Source organism: Sturnus vulgaris, chromosome 8 (genome assembly GCF_052056855.1).
Source record: "Sturnus vulgaris isolate bStuVul1 chromosome 8, bStuVul1.hap1, whole genome shotgun sequence".
In the NCBI taxonomy this organism is placed as follows: Eukaryota; Metazoa; Chordata; class Aves; order Passeriformes; family Sturnidae; genus Sturnus; species Sturnus vulgaris.
Genome location: NC_142250.1, coordinates 17,621,692 through 17,645,341, shown reverse-complemented (window position 1 = coordinate 17,645,341; position 23,650 = coordinate 17,621,692). Strand labels below are relative to the sequence as shown.

The window sequence follows — 23,650 nt, the reverse complement described above, 5'->3', positions numbered from 1 at the left end:
GATGCAGATGACTAGAACAAGACAAGTAAGAACATCCAGTCCTTGGACTTCCCATTCCAGCCATCTAAAGAACATAGCAAAGGGAAGTAGCAGTCCCTGCCCACTCTTGACATTTCCTCTCTAGCAGATCTTCAGCACAGGTGTGACTCTGCATCCCTGTGACGCACAGACCTTCACAGGAGTAAGCAGGACCCTTGGCTGGTTGGACTACTCAGCAGATCACTGGTAGGATTGCAGCACCCTTTGATTTATAAGAACCCCACTAGAGACCCACTTCAACAAAGCTGCACTCCACTACTCTGCCTGGAAATTGCCTGTTCAGCTCCTTGGTCTCTGCATCATCTCCCCTTCTCTCTGTAAAGGAGGGTTTTGGCAATTGTTCTCTTCCCTATGAGCAGAAGACAGAGACTGAGCCAAATCTCAGCACAGAACACTTTTCTCTCCCGGGCTGGGAATAGAAGCTCAGGGCATTGCACGATTCCTGTCTTCTTTTCCACTGCTGAACTATAGAAAATGTCCCAATTAATACTTTATAGAGCTGAGATGTGCTTACATCCTCATCTGCTATTGTTCAGGGATAGGGGAAGGTAAATTACTCCTTTCATCTCTCTTTCCTTCTCGGTCCTGGAAATTATTGTTGTTGTTACATACATTTTAGAGTTCTGTGCCAGAACCACTCTCCAATAAAATACCAGGCAGCAAGAAAGCCTGGAGAGCTTCCATGCTCCTGAGGCCTTGGTGCAGTGCAAGCACTTCCTCACCTACATTGGTTGGGAGGGGTGGGGATGTCTTTGCTTCCCTTTTAGCAGCATCTCTCACAAATAAGTTTTGCAAAACACAGTTGCAAAGTACCAGACAGTGCTGCACACTCTGCACTCAGGACAGATTCTCACAGCACGACACCAGTTTAAGATAAACTATCCCCAGCCTGCTCGCGTGCTTTGGCCTTGCAAATTCCCCACTTTCCCTCCCAGCTCTACTTGGAACTCCTACAGAAGGGGATCCTTCATCCACCCGGATCACGTTGCCCTCGTGCACAGCTATACTTGCTGAGAATCTGTTCCCAAGTACAAGGACACAGCGAAGCAGACAGCAAAAACAGCTGAGCAAAGGGGGAAGAAGAGGCAAGAGCTCACCACGTGCTACTCAGCTACCAAGTCCTGACAGTCAGGACAGACAGCTGACAGGAGCAAGGCTCAAACAAAATGACATAACCATCAAAATGCCATGGGAGATGTAAATCAAGAGCAATTGCTCCCCTGAAATCCTACACCATCGTGCAGAGGGAGGGGAGCTGGCAGGGCAGCCAGTGTTCATGGGCAGCAGCCACACCAGAACTTGTGACAAGAGGTCACCACCCCACACCCCATCCCTCCAGCACCACACAGCCTGGCTGGAGACCAGAGGAGGAGTACAGCACTCCGGTCACAAGGTACAGGAAACTATTTCTGGTCGGGGGGAAAGCATACCACACTCTTCTGTCTCCAGGGCAACAAAACAGGCCAACTCAAGCACAACTCTTAGAGAAAAAGCACACTGCAGCCCTGGGAGCAGCAGCCCGCAGCAGCCAGCGCCACGGCCGAGAGCAGTGAAAGGTCAGGCTGGGCAGGTTTCCTGCCGCGGGTCCTACAGGATCCCAGCTCCTGCAGGATCACTCGTCCTGCCCCCGGCAGCACCAGCACACAGCCCAAACAGTGACCTGATAATCGCTCCCCCACCCCAGCTCCAAAGGTCTTCATCACCCGGTGGCCTTCGGTAGGGTGTAAACATTTGCTTCTTATCAAACCAGCACCAGAGTAAATTTGGTACTTGTGGGGAACAACTTGGTACCTAAAGTGCATAAGGAATAAAAACAGAACCTCAATTTTCTACCTTCCTCTGGCCTAACAAAAGTTTACTCCCAGTACGAGACAAAAAATTTTTTGAGTCCAACAAAGCAGTGAACAGGTTGGCTTTAACACTTGTCTCATAGAGGGTCTCTCTGAGCTTTAAAATGCAAAGTAGACTTAACAATATTAAAATAACAATGAAAAGATCCCCTACTTACCAAGAGCTTGCAAATAAATAATTTCTCATCCCTCTGCCCTAAAGATAAAACTTATTCCTGCAAGTCATTGGTGGAGTGGAGGTGTTTACTCCTCACGCACAGTGGCACCTCCTACCTAGCACAACACCACATCTGACCTACCTTACAGGATTCTAGGCCTGGGACATTGGGCCTATTTCCCAGCTTTCCCAAACCTGTGAAATTCAACCAGTAATTTCTATAATTTGTCTAAAACAACGTATATCCTTTAGAAAACATAAAGGTTCACATTTAAGATTTCAACTGATAAATAAAGTCATACACCCACAGAAATTACTCCAAATATTTGTTATCCTTCCTGTTAAATTTCAGCACTGCAGTTCCAAGTCTGAATATATCTACCTCCTGCTTCTAAATATTGGATTTCATTAAGCTCTTTTCCTGCTACGTTACAGAGCTGTCTAGCCCTGAACAATAGCTGATGCTTAAAACTTAAGTACAGGATATTACAAACACTCATCCAATATTCATTTACTGTTTTCCAGCCAAAAAAAAGGAATCTCGCTATTTGGGAAACTGTTCTATCTGCAGTCTGAAGCAATGAGTATCTACACAGACAGGAAAGTGCAGTCTATGTATCTCTTTTGTAGCAAAACTTAAAACGTAAATGCTTAAGAAGATGGTGCTTGAAAACAAGAGAAAACTTACTTGTGTTTAATACACAAACTAAGGTGTGAATATCCATTTGTCTTTGTCAGCCCTTTATATAATATGATTTTTGTATCTCTATTCAGCATGTAAACATACATTTAACCCAAGTACCTTTAACATCATTGCTCTGCAAACATAGCACTGTCATTCTGTGATGTTACTGCTGGGTTTCTTTAGAACATACCTGATGAGAAAATGCCTTTTAAAAGAACTGGGATTTCTTTGAGATGGGTTTTGATTTGGCTAGGGATTTACTTAAATAGAAAAGAAGAATGGCTGTTAGCATAATTTGTAAGAGTTAAGAACCTATAAAAATGAAATTGCTCCATTTTACATAAACATGCAGTCACTTTACTGAGGCAGGGCTCTTCATGCACAAAGGATGGACAGGAATGGCTGTGCCCTACCAGTGAAGTCACAGCTGTAAGGAACTATAACTGAGAAGGTTAAAACAACAACCCTGCCTGAGTACAGAAGACAGCAGACCAAAAACATCATAGTTTGTCCTGATTTTCCACAATGCATCAAACTTCAGCAGATACTCAGGATAACTTGATGTTAAAGAAAGGTGTACACAACAGAAATAAAATTCTAGAAGCAGATAACTTTACTTCATAAGCACCTGTCAATCCCCAGCAGAGTGTGGAATATAACTAGTTTTATACTGATGAACATTTCTTACTCTTTGCTAAGAAAATAATTTTATGATCTGACAAGTTCTGTCTGATATCCCAAGGATGCACTGGCAGAGATGGATGAATAACATGAGACCAAATTTCTGGGCTCCATTTTTCTCCAGGGAAATAGTTCCCAGTTTTCTACTCTAGCCCCTACACGCATGGCTGCTTTGCAGGAGGTTCACCCTCACCAGGTCTTTCTCCTCTAAGGGTACCCGAGACCTGGAGAACATTTTCAGACACAGACAGGGTAGAGGATATTTATAAATCCCAGCAGTCTAGAGCTGCCAAGTGAGAACATTTACATAACAACAACAACAAAAAGAGGAAGAAAAAGTTCATTGGGCCTAATCAGCCAGTTAGGAAGCTGTGTGAGAAGGGGCTGCCAGGGAAGCACAGGGAGACCTGTCTGCATGGAGCTGTGTATGCTTGTGAGAGGCAGAGCCTGGAGAACAACACCTACCACAAACCCAAAAAGGAGATCAGTCCCAAGTAGGCGGGGTGAGGGCCAAACCCGAGCCCGAGAGCAGGAGAAGCTGTTTGAGTGTCAGGTGCCAACACTGCCACCCTGCACTGGCAGCACAGCACGAGATCCTCCCAACTTCACACAGAGCTGTGATGCCCTGAGCGACTTCTGCTCCCAAGAGATGCACAGAGGGGTTCTGTGTCAGCTGTGGGCAGCTGCCATGTGAGCATGCTCTCCAGCCCCAGCTTTGCCACAAGCTCCACAAAGCATCACTGGCCAGGAGGTTGAAAAAGAAGTGCCCATCATGAATCCCATCCCCTCCACTGAAGGGGATGCCCTGAAATTTATTGCTCTAGGAACAAACGTGAGCAAAAGCACACCTATTTCAGGTTATTCCCTCTACTGGCAAGAGGAAGTAGAAGTCAGCATTAAAAACTAATTGAAATACCGAAAAAACCAATTCTTGACATAAACAAAGATTTATCAGTAAAAGTGATCAATTTCACACCTACGAGAAAGCAAGGTGTAAAAAGGTAATTCTAACATACTTTCTTCAACAAGCATTAGAAACACAGCACTGTTTCAAAATGGTTCCCTGTGCAAAGGGCTACATCTATGGCAGCATTTACTGCCTTACTTTACCAAACTGCAGTTATACTGAGGTCTTGTGGCTAAAGCTCCCTCTTTATTTAGTACACCTGCCGTAAGAAAGGAAAAAGAAGAAGGAGCAGGGGATAACTTTTAGCAGCCTAAATTTTAGCCACTTCAGTGAACAGGCAGATTCTTTCCTAAAGCAGAAGAAAGAAGCATCAAGAAAACTAACACTTAGATGTGAATCAGCTCTGTGATAAGAATCTATGTCATGAAGTAAAAACAGTGTTCCTCCCTTTACAAACACATAATCTTATTCTCAACTGGAATACACAATCTGGCTGCTCAATACTGCAGTATCACCTGTCTTCATCCTGCATTAGGACCATGCTCTGTTCTTGCTGTCAAAGGAAGCTTGCAACTATCATTCCTTTGGGAACACATTCTAGATTACATTTCTGAGAATGGGAAGAGTCCGGAAGAAGAATCAAACTCTAAGCAATAAATTCAGTTTGATTGCTGTCATCATGCCAATTCCGGGAGATAGTCAATTGGTGCCAGCTGCTAAGATATCATTTGAGTTGCTTCAAGACAGAAATCGAATTTACATCAAATACATTTTGTAGTGTGAGACAAGTCTGAACCTTCAGGTTCCTTCATGCTTGTTTAAATTTAAATTTCCTCTTTGAAATATTTCCAGCAAAAGAGAGTTAGTTCTCTCATCCTGGACTTCAAGATACAGGCTTTTCCCCATATTCTCTTATGTTTTCCACCAAGACTGTACTACAGAACAACCGAGATGTTTCAGCATCTGCAACAGGGGAGCAGAGGACAGTATGCCATAGCACACCACCACCTTAAACCCGGATACCAGCAATTCCCAGACTGACACCACTTCCTCATCTGCTGAATTAGTAGAAACAAACATTAAAAAATCATCCTAGGCCTTAGGAATGACCAGAGGCCACCATCGATTCAGTATAACCTTTCTGACAAGAGCTAAGAGCAGATGCCAAAGGAAAAATGCAAAGAAAATAAGCATATAATGACCCCTCCCTCCCTCATTTCCATTTCAGTGTTTCTACATTGCCATTTCAAAGACGAGCTAAAATTAATAAATCTGCAGCAGCATACTACTGCTATTGCAGGTGACATTTCTGAAAGCCAGAGTCTATTTTCTCTCAGTGCAGAATGATCCCAGTGCCACGATGTCCCAAGTGCGAGGGTGGAGGGGCTCTCACATCCAAACAGCACCTCCAGCATTTCTGCTGTAGCAACTGTGCAAGAGTCACAGAGTCACCGAGGGAAGACACGTCTGGAGACAGCATGTGAAGATGAAAGAGCCATTCTCCACTTTTCTCAGCCAGTGAAAGCTAGAGAAACAAGACAGTGGCAAAATCCTCATCACTTGCCTTCAGCTACAGACTGAAGGAGGTTCAAGTGCCAACATGACATAATAAACAAATATAACATTTCTTTCAAGAAATGCTTGCAAACATATTTTCTGAAAGTCTTTCCTCCAGCAAAATCACTAACATTAGCAACTTGTAACTGCCTTTTCCCATGCTCTCACAACTTCCCAGAAACAAACAACTCCACGTGTAAAAGTGTAATACGACCCCTAATAGTACATATACACACAGATCTTAAAGACAGCCTAAAGTCCACACAGTTGGTCACAAGCTCTGTTTACACACACTAGTATCTCTGAATCCCTTAGTATTACTGAACTGGAAATCCAAAACAAACAAATTAAAAGGAACAACCTACATAAACTTAGCACAGTTTCCAATTTTCTGTTCAAGTAATGCAGAAATTAGACTCTGAACACCACAGAGTAGAAGTCAAGATGGTTTAAGTAATCCTATTGTATCTCAAATGAGCATCCTGAAGAGTGGGCCAAGGCAATTTATTCTCTTTTCCTGCATTTCATTACCTTGTACTTACCTTGCAAAGATAATCTAACTGAAGGCAGATATTAATATGTATAAAACAGTGGCAAAAGCAGAAAAGCTATTACAAATACCTAGAAGAGAGGAATCTTTTTTAAAAAAATCAGAGCGTGCACCTTTGACATTGCACTTTCTATACTCGGTGTCACTCAAAGCTGCCTTTTCTATCCACATGTATATTTTTCAGTTTATCAGCTAACAACTTGTCTGAAATTTTTCTTTGAATTATCCAGCAGGTGGACCCGGTAAGGGAAAGAGAATTCTTATCCACTTGTTTTCAACAGGAACACATACCCTGAGTATTCCCTACTGTACTGTACACCTTCTAAAGCAAACCAGCAGCACACCGATGAGCACATGAAGAGGAAGTGGGGAGCTCGGGCTCTCACAGCCACCGGCGGCTTTCCAGGAACTTCAAGAGTCAAAGGAGGTCAAATTAGTGAAGCAGCACAGGCTCGCTGCTATAGGTGAGAGTGATCTCTGTCACAATTAATGATGTGAGCAGACTAAGTGTGCTCAAGCCTAACATGCCATTCTTTGCCTACAAAGGCACAGATAAAGCCATACTGTGTGTTTTCACCATCTCAGAGAGAATGGTAACAATTTGCTTAGGTTCTTGCCTGTGGAAGATCCCACAGTTTGACCAAAGCCAGCACTGCAAAGCAACATGAAATACAACGGCACGGGCATTCAGGAAGGGGAAGGAGCAAGCACACCAGCCATCCACTGCAGACATAGTCCTTGGCTTCAAACTTGAGATAAACTCAGAATCTGGGCAAGGGAGCTCCTTTCTGACCTTGCTACAGCACTCAGAGAAGCATTTGTAAACTTCTTCATGAGCCATCCCTCCACAACATACACTGCCCCCTCCCCACGAGCTGCAGGCTCCTGCAGCCCCTGCTCTCCAGGCTGTTTTAAAAGCTTTACTGTTCCCAGTATAGCTCAGCAAAGTGCAATGAGCCAGGTAGAGCCCAGCAGACTCAGCTGGAAGCCCTGGTGTCCAAGAGCCAGCAGCATGACTGCACTGGGAGAGTGGAGGAGACTGCCTAAAGAACAGCTGACAGAGGATGAAGCACCACTGAGGCCCCAGTGAGAGTCTTCAATAAAATCTGACATGACATACGTGCCATCTCATGTGCAAGCTCTGTTTGTGGTCCACATTTCTCAGGGCATATCAGTCCCTCTTACAGGCAAGATAAACATCTCTCCATCTCCCCAGTCATCTTTCCCATGCCTCCAGTGGGATATACAAGGCCTGTGCCAACTCTGCTTTATTCTGCTTTATTATTATCTGCTTTTCCCATCAAATATTTACTTTAGTTGCTAAAAACCAATGAAGAATTTCCAAGAACCTCTGACTTGAATTTCATTCCCTCTCTTTTTCTCTGCTAATCAGTTTATTTCATGCCACCATGATGGAGGCAAGTCATAGAAGGAAGTACTCTCCCAGGTTTGGTGGTGAATGGGTGGGAAGGAAATGTTTAATCTCAGAGGTTGCCTGTAAAGCTGTGTGCTAGATTAACACTTACAGCCACGAAGTTGGCACCTACAGTCTGCTGCAATAATTAAGAATTCTACAGACTGACCATTAAAATTACCCATCATTCACCAACTCCACCTGTTCCATTGGCTACTGCTAAGAATGCCACTTCTTGCTTTACAAACTTCTTCCTTGCTCAGGGTGGGATGGAACACAAGGAAAATCAGTGCTGCAGTGGGAGGTACTGGCAACCATTCCTGCAGCAGCAGACTGCAGCTCCCCTCTGAAGGAATACATCCTCCAGCTGACAAGAACAAAAATGCAGCCACCTTCCTCCTAATCTGAAGCAATGGAGATCACCAACCACAAATGCTGTCAGACCGATGGAAGCACAGCAAAAGGCACAAATTCTTTTATCTGCTGTGGCCAGGAGGCATTAGGGCACCCATCACAGCCCTGACACAGGAAGAAATGTGGTGCAATTGCTCATCCCCTAAGAACGGTGTGATTGCCCTGCTGGCCAGCCTGGCACACTGGGGGCATTTGCTTGAAGGTTCCACTAAATGTGTGCTGAGTGTAACAGCTTATTTTAGCTCTTCTTGGGCATATTAGCCTAGTGTAATTTTAAAAGCTTTGGAAATCCTACATCCCAGAGAAAAGAAGAACTGTGGGGTACAAACACAACTAGCAAAATGAATGAAATTTTCAAAAGAGAAGATGCTGAGCTCCTCAGCCGTGAACGGTGAAACAACTCCCCCTTTCTTGCACCAAACGGGAGCAAACATGACTGCAACTCTCTGTCACGGCCATTTCAGACCGGGTATCTTGCAAGAAGACCTTCAGATCAGAGTACTTGTGCAGCCCAACTCCCAAAGCACAGCCCCCCACACCACGTGCAACAGAGCCCTCCCTTTGCTTGTCCCTGCCCCACAAGCAGCACACCCACCTCCTTCCCCTGGTGAGGCTGTGGTTCAGCACGTTCTCCTCCATTTTGCCTCTGCAGCTTGCACTTTCCTCTGCACCCCACATCTCCCCAGTTTCAGCAGCTCAGCAGGGAGACATCCCCCCCCTTCGGTTTGATGACGGCCTCAGCTGCACACAGGGCAGCCCCACTCCAGCTCTCCCATCCCTAGTTTCCCATCTGCAAGGGCACCATTTTTTTAAAACTGCATTTTACAAGTAAATCACGTGCTCAGCTGCTAGTTTGGGTGCAGAGCCAAGAAACACTCCGGTGTATGGGGGAAGGGAGCTGATGTATTTTTTGTTTCAGCTTACCAGAAACTTCACTGAGACCAAGAGCAGATCCTCCACCCACACCTCTCCTTCAGCACAGCCCCTTCCCCCAGATATTCTCACAGCAGAGGTGCAGAGTAAAAGCACAACAGGAGAATCTGGTAACTCGCATGCCTACAGCCAAGCATCAAGTCCAAAAAGAGGTGGGACACCAGCTTTGCATCCCAGTGGATCCACTGAAGGCATACATTCAAGGGGCTCATCTCTCCTACAAAGGCTATGGCTCTCACACAGAGAAAGGGAGAAGTTGTGGTTTAGGAGATGCTGAGGCAGGAGGCTGCAGTAACAATGCTAACGTACACAAATACACCACAATATTTTGGTTAGAAAGTTAAGGGGGAACATTTCAGATCCAAGAGGCTGGTTGTAGGATGTATGCTTAAATAAAGAGCATCCCAACATGCTCTCACAGAGACATGAGGAGGGAACAAGTGATTTTTAAAAAAATACATAGTCTAAATTTTAAATGGGTTCCATATGCTTTCTGCAATGAGATGGACAGGATAATATGCATGGCAGCATCTCTTAGCTCACACAGAGCTGTACAATAATGTATTTCCTTAGGTGGCCTTTGGAGACCTCTCTTGAATTGCCCCTAGACCTATACAGCACAAGCCAAAATTTGGGAAAATAGACATTCTGGCAAATTTTTAAAAGACAGATAATTAAATGGTGGAAAAAAAATATGTTAGAAAATGAACAAAATATGCTCATAAATCAACAGCTACTTCCACAGTACCTTTTTTTGGAGAATCTCTAGGTGTCTAACAAATATTTACTATAAGGCCAAAAAACCCTTGAAGCACAAGGTTTCTTTCTCTACCTTTAAAGAGCTGGAGAAAAAAAATAGAGGTACTGAAACCAGAGTCAGACTTGTCAGTGACAAGTCTGTGAACAAACTCAAATCTTTGAAATCTGAGCCTTTCGCTACCCTGTTTTTCATCCCTCTGCAGAAAGAGAAATGAAGATAGAAACAATGCAGTTCAAATCTAATGGATTTTGAACACTCAAAGCAAAAAGTGATAGGGGCAGCATTAGTACTGCTGTGATACCTCATCATGTCTCACTATGGGAAGCATGAAATCTGACTTCAATGGCATGCTAGAACCTAAGGAATTTTTATTATGGGGTCTGGTGTTCAGAACTGGAAAAAAATATTTTTCTTTTTAAAAAAGCTACATTTTGTCTCTTTGGGAACAGCCACCCAACAAAGACTGCATTGCACTTGACAAGAGGACAGCCTGAAAATAGCTTCCTTCACATGAAAGCTCCAGATTTGGACAATCTGGTACACACAACAGCTCCATTACCATGCTTGCTTTCAGATTCTCAGGGAATGAGGCACCTGACTTCAACCTTTTTCCAAAAAAGCAGCTGTTATGCTACAGTTTTGATTTACTCTCTGGCTAAGTTAATTTCTTGTTTTGATCAATGTTTAATGCTCCTGGCTAGATCAGTTTAGATCTTGTTTGCCTGGAGGAATTTAATGCTGCTACATTACTGTAATACTAATATAAGGTCATCTACACCAAGTCTTCTGCTGTGATTTGGATCTAAATTATGTGGTACATTTTGGCATTGAATTGCACAGCACCATACCAAGTCAACAGACACTTACTGAATCTCAAGAGATGGTCAGATTTGCTGATTAACAGGCAACACACCCAGAACATTCTCACTGATGAAGTCCACCCCACCACAAAGAAAGACTGAATATGAAGGGTTGAAACTGTAGCCCTCATCTCAGAGCACACAGTTCTGTAAATTGCTGCCTATCTAAGGCAAAAAATGAGAGGGGAAAGGGTGGTGTGTCAGATGGAGAAAGAAAATGCAGTGAAACAGTTATTAAAGCACTAACAGTGATGGCTACAAGGAACTTTCTCTGCTGAGATTCAGTTTTAATGAGGTGGCGGTTAAGATGTCGAGCCAACATGTCTGGAGACTAAACCCTCCTTTGTCTACAGAACACATAAATGAGAAGAAGAAGTGGCAGGAAAAGCTTCTCCACACTATCCACCAGGCAGCCTCAGCTTTGACCTAAAAGGAACACTTCTGCCCTACGAAAGTTATTTCAACAAAGAGGTTAAATTTCAAATTCAAAAAAGACAGCAGAGCATGGTCTCACTTATGGCCAGTGCCCGAGGAGCCCTCACAGTCCAATATGAGCTCCGTGGAGCACAAAGTTGGGCTGCAAACTGCAACACTCCCTGGTAGAAGAAGCTTCTATACAGGCACCATTCACAGCAGACAGCACAGTAAAAAAAAAAAGTGTCCTCATGCTTACTTTTTTTGCTATCTCTACCTGGACAGCATGTCTAGCAAAATAAGACTTGCGACCTTGTTCATCCTATCACTAAAACTGCTATCTTCATTTCAAGGGGAATGCTAGCAAAGGTAATCCCTGCCCCTTCCTAAGCCTCGCTCCTTTTCTTCAGTTCTTCTGTCAAGCAGTGTATCCAAACAGTGCAGTCCTGCAGCACAGCAGGCAGAGGACAACTACAGGTGTGTGCTGTGAAGATACTGCTGCAGCCCCAGCACAGACATACACAGCTCACAGACATACATAGCTCACAGACAGCTGAGGAATATGGAAAAAAACAGTGTGGCCTATTATCTAAAATAAATAACTAACTATTCACCAGTGCTGTAGAACTGTCTCTGCAGAAGAAGAGGTTCCTGGGTTCTGTGTCCCAGCAGAGGAGGGGAGCAGTGGCAGAGCAAGCAGCACTGTTCAGGACTTAGGGACAGTAAGTCTCCCAAGCTGCTTACATCTAACACAGCCAGGATCTAAAGTGACAGCAGCCAGCGGGCAGGAAGGCCTAGAAAGCATGTCCTCCAGGTCCTGGAAAATGCAAGCATAAAATGTGCTCCTAAAATAAAAACATTAACAGCACTTGTAGACAGGAAGAGAGACAGGAGACAAAGACAACTAAAGAAGTGTCCAGAGGGAAGACAAAGCCACATGTATGGAGCACGGGAAGGACAGAGAACCCACCAAAAGGGGCAGCATAAGAAAAATGGGATCATGTGAGATGAGAAAGCCCAGCTCAGAGATGAGACTTTTTGGCCTTGGTGAACGGGAGCAAAGGGCAGCACAGTGGTAGCCCAGGGCAGGCTGCTCTCCTTCATGGGCCATAACCCTTACTGACCATGTCACCCACAGTTAAACAGAAAGTAAGTCTAGCAACTTCTGATTATTTCAGCAACTGTTATCATCACAAAGTAATCGATTTTTCATTTTACAATTATTTAAACAATTTCCTGTTTTTCACACTGTACCCATACTCACTCCTCTACCACACACTGAAACATGTTTCTCTGTTCAGCTGGAGCAAAGCCACAAGACCCTCCAGTCCTCACAGCCGAGGAGGTGCCTGGAGAGGGCACTCAGCCTCACCACAACAGCCACCATCCAAAACAGTGACCATGCTGTTGGTGGATCAGCTTAGGAGGTTTCTGCCTCCAGCCCATTTGCTTGTTCTCACCTCCTCAGCCAAGTTCATTGCCAGATCAGCTGTTTGGGTGACAGCCCTATGAGCAGGGAAGGAGAAGAGAGCAGCAAAAGCAATTTTAAGTCTTCTCTGAAGTCAGTTAGCTTTGAAAGCAGTTGATAAAATTAACAACCCTAACAGAAACTGCCCACTGCAAACAGCAACCAAATAAAGCTGCTAGTTCCCAAATGGCTGATGACCAAGCCACAGCTGCGCCGGGGGGAGGAGAGGGGGAAAGCACGCATGAATCCTCCAGTGAGTCACTCACTCCCTGCATCCCTGCTGGCCTAGATAAATGCTGCTGCCACTCGATGATGGGTGCTGCAAACCAACTCTTAAGCCCACAGCATCCCCGCTGCTCATCTCCTGGTGGGCACAAAGCCTGCACTGAACAACACCATGTTTGTGCAAGTGGGCAAGCAAGAGAGGTAGCCACAATCACCATTAGGGCTCAGAGGTTCCCATATGGCTGTGATAGACTTTTATGTCTCTTCTTGCACTTGCTCCTGCTTTCAGGAATTGTCCCTCAAGGGCTGAGATCTCAGGCAGGTCAGAATGCATTATAAAGCTCGTCCATTTAGACAAAGAAAACACTGGAAAAAGTATGAAAGCAAATAGATAATAAAAATAGTAATAAAGACACTGGTAGGAAGTTGCTCTGAATCCCTGCACTGGCATTAGTTTGTTTACAGTGCAGGCTGCTCATTTGCACTATCTGAGCAACAAGTCATGGTGGATCACAACAGAACTGCCTTACCTTGATGCAGGAGTTTAGGATGATTACCCAAAGTAAAAAATGCATCAGAATTAAGAGCATATCAAGTCTATACCACATGTAACATCTCTACTACAGATGCACCAAGGACAAGGAACTGGTCTAAAACAGATGCTCCAACTAGTTAGATCTCTGTAAGACAAAGCCTCAAACACTGTAATACTGAGGCACCACAGCTGCCAATCCTGCAGTCAAGACATTCATTATTTTAAGAACGAAGGAGTTTAATTTAAAGTCCTGTGCCCAGTGCAATCCCTGTGGAAGAGCTATTGAAGTTTTAACTGTCCTCACCTGCTGAGAATGTGACATTTCTTTACCCTGGCTTCCCAGGTGTACAGATACACCAGAAGGAACAGGGTAAGAAAAGGAAAAGAACCTTGAAGAAACAGAGTCTCTATTAGCTGCATCTACAACACTGGTGTACATGCTGGATGCTAAGGATTTCAGAAACAGAAGCTGGCTAGCTGATATTCATACCAAGAAGAAAAGGTCAGGCCACAAACTCCAAGTTTCAGGCTAATAATGCTACATTTTGCAATTTTCTAAATTCTACTTTCTATATCACACAGTTCTGAAAACTTCCCTCATTACTCTTAGTTGTGAAATTACAAAACAAATGGAACCCTGGGCAAAACACAGTTGTACTCACAGTAAAAACTGACCAAGACTGCACTGGCATCTCCTCCAAATCATTATCATAAATATCTCAGAGAATCCAAAGAAATATAAGAACAGCTTATCCTTTATCTAATCCATCTTTGCCTCTGGCCTGAAGATTTTTCTCACAGTGATTTTCCCACTCCCACAAAATAAATCCCAATCATTTTAGATGCACCTATAAAACTTCCTAGCCTGTAACTTTTAACACATGATGGAAGGATTACAGTGTTGCCACACATGGTTAAAAGCAAGGAATACGTGAAGAAGAGAGAGCAGCACGTAAGGTGCTACACACCTGCCTCAACCCACAGCATGTTAACAACAAATCCTACCAAGTACATGTACACACAATAGCTTCATAAAGGGTCAGTGATATAACTAAATAAAAAAGGTCAACGGATTAAACTACTTGTGCAGTCTTTATACAGCTCCCTATGCAGGCGGAACTGTTTGAATGATTTGATGCCAGGTTTCTCTAATGAAACTGCAGCCAAAACAAGCATACCTGAGCTCCTTTACTGCATTACTAAAAAGTGAAGAGCAAAGAGATTATAATTTCTACAGCCTTCAGACCAACACAATGCACACTGAGAAAAAGCAAGAGAATGAATGAAACAGAAGTGGTCAAGACATGAAGTGCTGCCTATCATACCCTAAGACAGGCAAAACAAACTGACTTACATTAGTTACAAGCACTCTGATCCAGTCTCCAGCTGGCTACTCCAGCACACTGATGCTTCTGAAGCACCCAATGCTGCTGCCTGTTCCAAGAAAACATCTGGCTAGCAATGCTGATGTGCCAAAAAACAGGCTAGCCCAAGAAAATTATGTATTCATGAGGCTTCTAATGTCTCCTGAAAATGCCAAGATGTCCCGCCTTTAAAAAGTTCTGTCTTCCACCCAGCTCTAGCAAAGGTATCCTAAAACAGCAAATCCCTGCTTTAGAAGAAAATGGTCCAGGCACTAAATGAACTATGGAGAGGCAGAGGAAAGTGTCTTCCCATTATACTGAGCTAATGTAAAAATACAGCAATAGACAAATCAATCAGTGGACTTGGAGACCTGGGAAGACTTCTTTATTTCCTTGTATTGGTCAGCTTGGTCCATCCAATACCACTCTAAAGTAATCTCTGCTTAACTCTCCTAAGCATTTGGCTCCTGAGCACAGAACACACATCATGTGCCCCACTGCTTATACATCTGTGATAGAGGCAGATTCATATCAACTGGCTCAGGTCCTTCTTGTGCAATCAATCACACTTTGTCATATTTAGGAATGGCATTTCTTTAGCCTAACTCTGAAGCCTAGGGCAAGAGACTGCTCACTGAGCTGTCAAGGAGACCAAGAACTCAGAGATAAGAGATCTGTGGCAGGAGGAAGTCACCAGGATTGCTGAACCTGTGTGGGATAGAGCAGGGGTCTACGTTCTTTGGAGAAAAACATTTTTAGGAGAAACAGCTTGCTGCTACCAGCAATTATGCTACCTTTTAAATGACAAATTTGTTTCCATTTTGTGACCAGAGTTTGAATTAATGTGTGATTCCAGCACAGATTTCTTGCTTTTGAAGTCCAAGTTTCCCCTCTTATATTCCTTCTATCTCACCTTAATTGTGGGCTATTTCCTTACTTCACATTTTAACCAATAGATTTGCGCTTATAAATAAAACATTTTCCTTTTGAAATATAAACAACAAACTCAAAAGGCCTATAGAAGAAAATACATACTTTATCTCTTCAGAGTAAAGTCAGCAAGTAACTTCATGTAAATCTTAATTTAGAAGGTACCCAAAAGAGAGCTGAGGGCCACTGCTGGTGACCTCTGAAAGTCAGGCAGGACCATAACACTTGGCTATCTCCACTTGTGTGTACAGACTGGGTAATGAGATGCTGGAGAGCAGCCCTACAGAAAGAGATCTAAGGGTCCTGGTCAATGGCAAGTCGAACATGAGCCAGCAGTGCCCTGGCAGCCAGGAGGGCCAGTCCTGTCCTGGGGGCATCAGGGACAGCATCACAGCCAGGCAGGGAAGAGATTGTCCTGCTCTGCTCTGAGCTGGGGCAGCCTCACCTCGGGTACTAGGGGCAGTTTTGGGCACCACAATTTAAGAAACATATAAAGATCTTCCAAAGAAACACTATGAAGATGGCCAAGAGCCTTGAGCAGAGGGCTTATGAGGAATGGCTGACACCACTTGGCCTGTTCAGCCTGGAGGAGACATTGCAACCCACACCTTCCTCGTGAGGGGAAGCAAAGGGGCAAGTACAGATCTTTCCTCTCTGGTGACCAGTGACAGGAGCTGAGGAAATGACCTGAAGCTGAGGAGAGGTTTATGTTGGATAGGAAAAGGTTCTGCACCCAGAAGGTGGTTGGACCCTGGAACAGGTTGGCCAGGGAAGTGGTCACACCACCAGCCTGACAGAGTTCAAGGAATGTTTGGACAGTGCTCTCAGGCACATGGTGAGACTCTTGGAGATGGTCCTGTTCAGTGCCAGGAGCTGGACTTCCATAATCCTTGTGGGTCTCTTTCAGCTCAGGATATTTGGTGATTCCATGATTCACTTCTACAAGCACCCCAGAGACCTGTGAGTACAAGTGTAGGCAAGAGCAAACAGCTACACTGCCACAGGAGCAGCAGCTAAGGTCACTTATAAGCTGGATATAAAGAGGGGGTGGGGAAAGGCTGCAGTGAAGCCTTGGTGTCATACCAGGACAGGCACAGAGAGCAACTAAAGAGAACAAGTCATGATTTGGTGGAGGGAAGGGCAGGATGGGAGGTGCAGAGTAAAACAGAGAGAAAAGAAAACAAGGCATGATCCTGCCTGACCAAAAAAAAAAAAAAAAGGAAAAAAAGAAAAAAATTTTGAAAAGAAAAAAAACAAAAAGAAAAAATTCTGAAAATTCTCCTTTATTACATTGCAGTGACATGTAAACTACTGCTCTAACAACACAGAACTGCCAGAGCAATGTTACACAGGCTGGTCTGCACAGAGCAGGAAGGAAGAAGATGTACTTGGCAGTCTCCTCAAAAGACACACGGTCTTACCAAGTACTGCTCTTCTTTGCTCTCTCCAGAAGGTTCACAAGGCAGAGCTGGAAGGACAGTATTTGACAGCATTAAGACATCTTTTCCTGTCCTTGCTGCCTTGAAAATAGAAATATATCTGAGGTGCAAAACAACCTGACCCAATTTACAAGCAGATTTTCTAGATTTCTCTTCAGAAAAGGTCAATGTGACAAAGTCAGATGGGCTTTTATGGAATCTGCTCACCAAATCCAAGACAGCACTCGAGAACATTATTGTTCCAAGTCCCTTACAGATCTGTCTGCAATGATGAATAACCTTTGAGACCATGAAGACAATTCAGAGCAGGGTTCAGAGAACCTCTGTGTGCAATTTTTCTATTTGATATATCATTTCCACCTAAAACTAAGCTTTCTATTGAATTACAAGTCCTTCTTTTTAATAATGCACTTACCACATGAGTCCAATCTCCATAGACATCTTGGTGAATATTGTTTCTGGTTCTTTAGGGTAGCTTGTTAGCATATTGTGTGTATCTGCAAGGGCCAGACAGCATGGCACTAGCACAGTGAGCTTTCTCCAAGAGCTTTTAGCAAGCCCACAGGCTTCCTAACCTGCAGGCTGGCAGCTGTCTGTTAGTAGAATGCCAGGAAAAAAACAGGATGCCCCTTCACAAGGATTAGGTGTGCAATCAGGAGCAAGTGTCTGAGCACAATCCAAATGTACAGGACTAACTGCATGCTGCCACATATCTAACAAAAAAAATTAAAGGAAGGGTTGATTCTCCTGCATTGTAGACATGACACAGGTTCCAATATGAGAAACAAAGATCAGCATATGGAACAGAAAGTCACTTCAGCAGTGCACCATGATCCTCATTAAAAAAATGAATACACAAATTACCATCTAGAATTAAGTTTCACATGAGAAAAAGGGGCAATAAGCTGCCTTTTGTAAAAGATCTGGATCACCTGCTACACCACTGATAAGAATAAAATAAAACAAGAGGAAAGAGAGCTCTGAGCAACTGCATTTATATTAGTGAGACAGGAGGGGAAGGGAGAAAAAAGCCTTCATTAGTCACTGATAGGACTGATGGGATAAGTTGTATTTACAAAGAGTGCATTAGTCATCCACTGTTTTTTTTCCAGAGGAAGCTGAGGAGGGCTCTATCTTCCTGGCTTCCATGGGAGACAAGGCCTCCATGGCCCAAAGTGCAGCTGCTGCACATTTCCTTCCAGAAAGCCCTCATAATGCACAAGGTCTCCATATCCCTCCACTAGGTATGGCCTTCTGCTCTCTGACAGACACTGACTAGGAAGAGGCAGCTGGAAAATGGATCCTTCCAATTGGCATTGGCCCACACTGTCTCAAGGCTCGCTCTATTAAACACACATCAAAACAGCTCTGGTGGGAGGAAGACGCAGGAAAATCCTGAGGCTGCAGCTTCTCTAGTAGCTGTCACTGTTCTCATGAAAGCTCATCCACAGAGAAAAAGTGCAAGGCAAGCAATTCAGAGGTTTTGAAAAGACAGCCACTCCTCTTTTCCTCCCTGAAGTTGCAGCATGCTGCAGAAAGCCCAAAATACACAGAGACTCTCCCCTAGCCAGGGCAGTTTGAAGTTCTGCATGGCTTCTGTACCTGCTCCAGCTTTCTGAGCACACCTCATCCCCAGCAGTGACAGGAATCATCTCCCACACACCACCTTGTGCTGTGCTGGCTACAGCAAACAGGGAAGGTGCAGCAAGGACCTGCCCCTCAGTAGGAAGGGAACACCAAGGAAATGCTGCTGCTGTGCTTCCACCAGCACCTGCAGAGAGGTTTGCATTCCAGAGGGCTGGAGGGTCAGGCAGGCTGAGGAATGGAAGAGTAGAGTAGTCACAGAGTAAGTATGCTGTCCCTTCAAATGCTGAGCTGTTATCAACTGTTCAAGAGTTTCTGAGCTGTGGGGAATCTGCCTCCAGTTCATGTGAGCAATTCTAGGGAGTTCTCAAATTCCTCAGAGGAGAGCTGCCAGCTCAATGCAGCTTTACTGCTACTCTACTAAAAACCTGTTCATTCCTCTTAAAAACAAAACAAAACAAAACCCCACAAAAATCAAACCTGTAACCACACTCTAGTCTGTCCAGCTAACAATGATTTTTCTGTCTCCTTCCCCTGCCCAGCCACTCATTCATCTTCACACAAAATAGCAAAGGGATTACGCAGATGTTGCTTTGCTATCCTGACCTTCTTAACCTATGCCCACATGCCACCAGTGATGTTGTGCCTTCACTGTCCCTTCAACCATACGTCAGAGGCTAATTCCCTTCTGGCTGTACCCTCATTCAGAAGCTGGATGATAATTCTCATCTCCTGCTACAGAGCTTCACAGGAACAGAGACAGGAACTCCGTGCATCTGTACAATTGAGGTTCAGAGCACAGCACTAGCTGTAAAGCACAACAAAGAAGGACAATACAGGCAGTGTATCCAGAGTTGTGTCCAACTGAGGGGCAACAGGAACACTGAAAAACTGAATGTTCATAGAGGCAGTCCATGGCATGGCCAGCATAGAGCATCTGTGGATGTCTGCCTGGGGAAGAGTAAGTGGGGGAGGGAACTGCACCATGAGGGACAGGATTTCACTCTAGTGCCCAGCAGAAGCAGCCATTCAAATGGAGCTAAGGCTACTGCAAAGGAGTGACCAAAGGTAGCTGAGCCATTGGTTTGCAAGCAAGCTGTTTCCTTCTCCTGACTGAATCTCTGCCTAATCCAGAAAAAGAGGCTGTACAAATTCTGAAGAATAGGTCAGCAAGGATTTTCACAGTGATTACTTGACCACACATATGGACACAGGAAAGTTGCATCCCATCCAGCAATGATAAACAACCTTCACTGTCCACTTCCTGCTTCAGAGCCTGAGATGCTAACAGCAGCCTTGAATAAATTCATGAATCAATGATGATATCTAGAGTGGGGAAACACCCTTGATTCAGATCAGGATCTTGATAAATCTACAGCTGGGGAGATTCCAAGTGAACAGGAGGAAAGATTCTGAAAATTGCTTGGCAAACTGGAGGAAGCATATAGCAGACACAGGACCAAGTGGCAGGGAAAGGTCTCTGGCAGGGACAAGAGGGTAACTTCTGCATGGCCATGATTGCAATGATCACAGTCAATAGTGCTGGTGAACTTTGTGTCAATAGCCAAGCACCAGAAAAATTAAATTCTCAGAACCTGTCACCAGATCTGACACATCATCCAGAGCAGGCAGGGAAGCACCAGGTATCTCTTATTTCAATTTCAAGAATCAGGTGATCTTGATCTTAGCCTTGCCATCCCCACAGTTCTCCCCTATTTTCTGCAGTGTTCAAGGCATCAGCCCTGGGGAGTTGGAGGGCTAACACATCCATGGGCAGAGTTGAGTCACCTTTCCAAGAACACAGTTTTCTCTGGAGCTTTGTGGGGAGGAAAAAAATACCAAACAAACAACAAAAACCAAGGCCTCTTCAAATTAAAATCCCTGAGACAAACCACAACTCAACAATCCCACTGCTGAAGCTCAGACACAACATAGTTAATAGTTCCCACAGCTGCATTTTGATTCCTTTAACTGGAAAGGTGTGTGGAGGAGCAAAGGAAGGTATACTACAGCACACATAGGCTTTGTGGTCACTTTCCTAGTTTTTTGATCCCTTTTTCACATTTCAAAAGCCATGAGATTGATGGTAATTCCCCATGCACATTACAGCCATAGTACTAACTTTTTCATGACTTCCAGACATTAAAAACACCAGCACCCCTAACACACCACAGCTAGCAGAGACACAAGCTATCAAAATCCTTTGGCTTTCTAGAGCCCTCTCTTTGCTACTCTGCCATGAATGGACAGACAGATGGCTCTCCAAGAGTCTTCCATCCATCTGTCTCCTCACCTCAACTGAGGGGACAGAAATCAGCCATCCCTTGGATCTGATGATGATCCAGCATTGTGGACAAGCTGTTGCCTATAAGAACTCCAGTGATCACACAGATTTTTCTCTAGGGTTAGAGAGAGGAAACGTTCCAGGAGGCTGGGCTTCAGTGAACGAGGTCCTGTGCAAGGGGAAATCATGAGCAGCTGTCCTCTGGGAAGCCAAGACCTTCACTTTAAAAGTACAGCAGCAGAGAGAAAGATGGTGTAAAACTTAAGTAATATGCAAACTGTATAACAATTTCCTCTCGAACTGGCACTCATGAGCAGGAGACAGACACCCAGCTTCTGATATTGTTCCTGCTGGGCACCTTCTGGCCTTGCAAAAGAGCTCAAATCTTTATGGAGATGTCTACTCCACAATAAAAAGGTTTAATTGCAGCATGAACAGACATATCCATGTTAGCACTAGCAGGAGCAGCATTAGTGGGATTCATAGACTTGAACACAAATTGTGCAGGCCTGCTGGGGACTTACATATGTGCCTAAGCTGCTAGCCTCCACTGAAAACCACATTACTGGGACTTCAATGCTATTATCTCTGCACCACTGAGAATAAAGTTAGTGAACTGTGTCCTTCATGCTGCAATCACACCTTCTGCTACACTACCAGCAGAGACTCAGCTCTCTCTTCATCAGCTTCAGATGCTTAGCACTTGTGTTTAGACTAGGAGTAGCACAGTAAGAGGAATGGAGAGAGGGAGAGACAGAGAGAATACAGACACAGTGAGATATTACTAATTATGCTTTACTTGTCCTGTCCTGCACATTTTCACTCTCAAACACTGAAAGCATCTAGAAACAAAATTTTACAATAATAATAATAACAGAAAAACACATCAAAAGGGAGAGACACAAAGACCAGCTCCAGGAACTCACAGCACATGTAGGTGAAGTGATTATACTTCCTCTCTCACAACTCCACTGTCCACAGTCAATTTCATTTTCAGTGCCATGAGCAGCCTCCAGAGAAGCTGCAGGTGAGTTCAGTCACACACAGGACTGGTGCCTCCACCTCAGCATGCTGGCAGCACTGCTTCCTCATTCAAAACTGTGATCACTCCTTTCACTTGGCTCTTTACATCACATCACCCAGCAGGATGGGGCAGTACTGGTAGTTACTGTGTTCAGTTTATGGCTCAACTCTATACTTGACTGTGCTATTCCTAGGTTGAGTTAATGTTCCCTCAGGCCTGACAGTCAGAAGAGATTGCAAACAAGCAAACAAACAGAAAAGAGGACAGACCTCAATCACCCAGCACTTATTTTTTTTCCCTCCAAAAGGTAGGCATCAGAAGGAAAAAAGGTTTTCAAAATTATTGTTCTGAATTTTAAAAAGATTGGGCTACCCTCAAAGGCACATGGGCAGGAATAAAAATGAGGATACAGAACTGAAAGAGGCTTTGGACCAGGAAGGTCAGAAGAATGACACCAACTGACCCATCATCAACAGGACTGAACTCCATCCCAATTAAGCATGTGCTTGTTGTACCACCAGCATGCTGCCAGCAGCCTGAACCATACTCAAATTACGACCTACAGCTGGCTACCTAAGGCCACTGAGCCAAAGAAACTGAGAAGCAGATCACCCATAAACACACAGTGCTACTAGCTATGGATGTGTGTTTGGGGACTTCTGCAACAATGAGGTCCACGAGGGCTCAGGTTATTGCTGGAACAAAAGCAAGTCTCTACCAGCTGATTGTATTTCCTCCACTTCTTTTCACCAAGCAAAACCCTCAAAATACATAATTTAAGAAAAGAATCAACCCTGCTAACAAAACTGTAAAACAGCTGAACACACTCCTTTCTTCCCTTAGAACTCACTCCGTCTAAATCTGTTCAAGAGTCCCCAAAGTTGGAGACACATATGCTAACAAAATTAACCACAGAAAACAACTAGCTGGAACCCTAGGGATCTGAAAACTAGTTAATTTTGCAGGATCAGAAGTATCTAGGAAAGAGAACACAAGGACAGGGCAGAAGAAAACACTTTATTCAGTCTGCATCACTACCAGCCCACTACTGGGCAAAGAAGCACTCACTAGCACTCCTATATCCTCTATCTTGCCATGTCAACAAAGCAAGTAAAATAAGAACCCTAAGAAAAAAAATGCAGAAACAGTTATTAGAGTAAAATAATATATCAGAGAAACCAGTGTCCTCACCTAAGAATTCAACAGGACACTTTGAAAACTCCTCAAAAGGAAGAGATTTGCTTAATTGTTAGAGCAAGCTTATACAAAAGAATCCTGTTAGTTTGTGTCAGAACTCTTCCCGAGGGAACTGAAGGAAAGGCATTTACTGGGGTGACAGGACCTGAGGAAAGTCCTGGTGGCAAAGGTGCTTGGGTGAGCAGTGACAGCCTGCCCATTTTGCTTTGCTCGCTGACAAAGCACACTGCCCTGCCTGCACATGCAAACCCACGTGCATGGAAGGCATTCCTCCCACTCCAGTGCTTAACTGTGAAAGTGTTTGAGTGACATCTCACCAGGGTACACAGGGGACATCACTCTGCCCAATGGTCCAGGAGAGGCTACATCTTGAGATGCA

The 23,650-nt window shown here is 44.3% G+C and overlaps 1 protein-coding gene across 14 annotated transcripts in view; it reads right to left on the bottom strand.

Annotated features, from left to right (window-relative positions):
- CAMK2G (calcium/calmodulin dependent protein kinase II gamma) overlaps positions 1-23,650 on the bottom strand; it is a 119,309-nt gene that overhangs the window by 66,831 nt on the left and 28,828 nt on the right. The gene's annotated exons all lie outside the window — the stretch shown is intronic.